At 35.1% G+C, this 2,840-nt stretch overlaps 1 protein-coding gene across 1 annotated transcript in view; it reads left to right on the top strand.

The window, feature by feature from the left end:
• Positions 1-2,840, top strand: part of LOC128249065 (probable serine/threonine-protein kinase fhkB) — a 72,273-nt gene that overhangs the window by 25,612 nt on the left and 43,821 nt on the right. Inside the window, exon 2 of the mRNA XM_052971670.1 lies at positions 1,838-1,891. The gene's annotated coding sequence lies outside the window, so the exon portion shown is untranslated. The remainder of the gene's footprint in view (positions 1-1,837; positions 1,892-2,840) is intronic.

Raw genomic sequence — 2,840 nt, 5'->3', positions numbered from 1 at the left:
TATATACACACACGCACATATATGTACACACACACAAACACAAACACACACATGTTGGAAAGAAAGTAATTTCGTTTTTTTTTTTCGTGTGAAATAAAAGTCATTTCTTTTTCATACAATGAATGAGATTTAATCGATTATATGCTTTCCATTTTGTTTGACAACCTTTTACCATCTTCATGATTCCATGCTCATAGAACTTCTGGTCCTTATCAGACAAAAACTGAAGCAAGTGCGATTTCAGGTCATCATCATTATTGAAAGTTTTACCAGTCAAAGAATTTTGCAAACTTTGAAATAAATGTTAATCTGATGGTGCAAGGTCAGGGCTATATGGTGGATGTGGCATCACTTCCCAACCAAGCTCCAATGATTTTACACGGGTGGTCTAAGGTTGTCATAGTGGAACACGATTCCTTTACGATTTTCCAATTCTGGCCGTTTTTCTTTGATTACTTCCCCCAGTTTCATTAATTGTTGACAGCAATTGATCGTTTGGTTCCTTGAAAGCAGCTCAAAATACACAACATCTTTGTAATCCCACCAAATTGACAACATGACCATTTTTTTATGCAATCCAGCTTTCGATGTGGTCTGAGCTGGTTCATTACGCCTCTTAACATGTTCAAGACATTTTAATAGATTTTCAGTTGTTGTGTATGATAGATTTAATCTCTGTTATCTTTCGCACAATTATATGGCAGTCAGATTCAATTATAACTTTGATTCGGCCGTCAAATTCAATAGATCGACCAGAACGTTAGTCATCTTTGAGTGAAAAATTTTCAGAACGGAATTTTTAATACCATTTCTGACATGGGCTTTCTGTTAAGCAATCAACCCAATAAACTTCACATATCTCTTTGTGAGCCTCAGCAATTTTCTTGCCTTTACGGAAATAAAAAAAACAGAAAATATGGCGAAGATGTTCGTTTTGGCACTCCATGTTACAATTGACACTGAACTAACAGCTGTAAACAAAATTATGCGCAATTTGCTTCTAAAGTAGCTGAAAGTAACGGCAATCAGCTTTCAAAAGGAAAAAGAATCATAATATTGACAAAAGTCATTCAAAATAATCGTAACTTCTTTCTTGCCAACCCAATATATTCAAATATGAATTAGAAGCCGCGCTAGTGTTGTAAATGTTATCGACCACACATACTCAACGTATTTACTCTGTTTGTTCGCTGGTAGGCAAGATCACGTGGTAGCGATGACTCTTTCAAAGAGCCGGGTGTTAAAACATCTGAGCAAGTAGGAATGATCCGGTAGCAAGGACCAGAGTTTCGTTAAATGTTTTAGGAGGGACCCTGTCGTACGTGTATCCCACGCACAGGCACACAGATTTAATACACACACACGCACATACACACACATATACAGACACAGCAAGTTTGGCATCCTTCGTGTATGTATTTATTCGTGTGTGTATAATATTGTATGTATACATGGGCATATGGATTTGTATGTATATATATATATATATATATATATATATATTCGTGTATCGATGAACTTATTTTCCTGTATGTATGCATGCTTGAATGTACCTATGTACTCATAACAGCATTAATTGTACGTATGTATTGGTGTATACATGTATTTATGATACAGCTATATATATGTTTCTGTGTGTGTCCATATATATGTGCGTGTATATATATATATATATATATATATACACACACACATATATATACATACACACACACAAACACACAGTTACATTACATGTATAGTTATGTAAACCGATGCATGCTCACCTATAATTTATACCCACAACTGCAAACCTGTAATAATATCCACTCTCATTTACATCATTTACACTCTTCAGTCGATGCGATGATGGTTCGGCCGGACAGCTGTGCGCCAGCCCTGGTTACTTAGAGTAAGTTCCTCTTATTAATACCATTTTTTTACCCACTACCATCTACACTCTCCCCCTCCGCTCTGACATCTATATTTCTATCTATCTATTTCAATTGTTCTGTGTTTCTTCTCTTTCTGCTCTGCTCTCTTTCTCTCCCTCTCTTACACAAACATATACACCAAATATCGGTCCTAATTACACATCTATAGCCCCTGTATCATTCTAAATAATTCCAGGCCCATTTTCCTGGTTCATTTTCCCCAATTTCAAATATATTATTTTGTTCTCTTACTGATATGTTGTTATTATTATTATTATTATTATTATTATTATTATTATTACTATTATTATTATTATTAAACAGTGAGCAAGCAGAAGTGTTGGCTCACCGAGAGATAATGCTTACTGCCATTCCTTCTGGCTTCACGTTTTGAGTTCGAATTCCGCCAAGGTCGAATTGATTTTTATCCTTGCAGTATCGATAAATTAAGTACCACTTGAGTACTGGGATCGATGTAATCGACTATCCCCCTCCACCAAATTTCTGCCCTTGTGCTTTATACCAGAGAGAATTATTATTATTATTATTATTATTATTATTAGCTACGTTCTGAGTTCAAATCCCACCAAGGTTGACTTTGCCTTTCATCCTTTCGAGGTCGATAAATTAAGTACCAGTTGAGTACTGGAGTCGATGTAATCGACTTAACTCTCCGCCCCAAATTTTAGGCCTTGTGCTTATAATAGAAAGCATTATTATTATTATTATTATTACATCATCATCATCATTATTATTATCATAGACATGTCCTTTCAAAATTACCCCCAATTCTCTCACTCACATCCATCAATGAGCTAGCTCCTCACCTTGTAAAATTTAAAAATTCCACATGTCGCTCGACCCTTTTACCCTTGTATTTGTTTTTTTTTGTTTTTTTTTATTCGTATTGCTATTTTGTCTATCTGC

This window comes from Octopus bimaculoides, chromosome 11 (genome assembly GCF_001194135.2).
Source record: "Octopus bimaculoides isolate UCB-OBI-ISO-001 chromosome 11, ASM119413v2, whole genome shotgun sequence".
NCBI lineage: Eukaryota > Metazoa > Mollusca > Cephalopoda > Octopoda > Octopodidae > Octopus > Octopus bimaculoides.
This window is presented reverse-complemented; position numbering and strand designations above follow the sequence as displayed.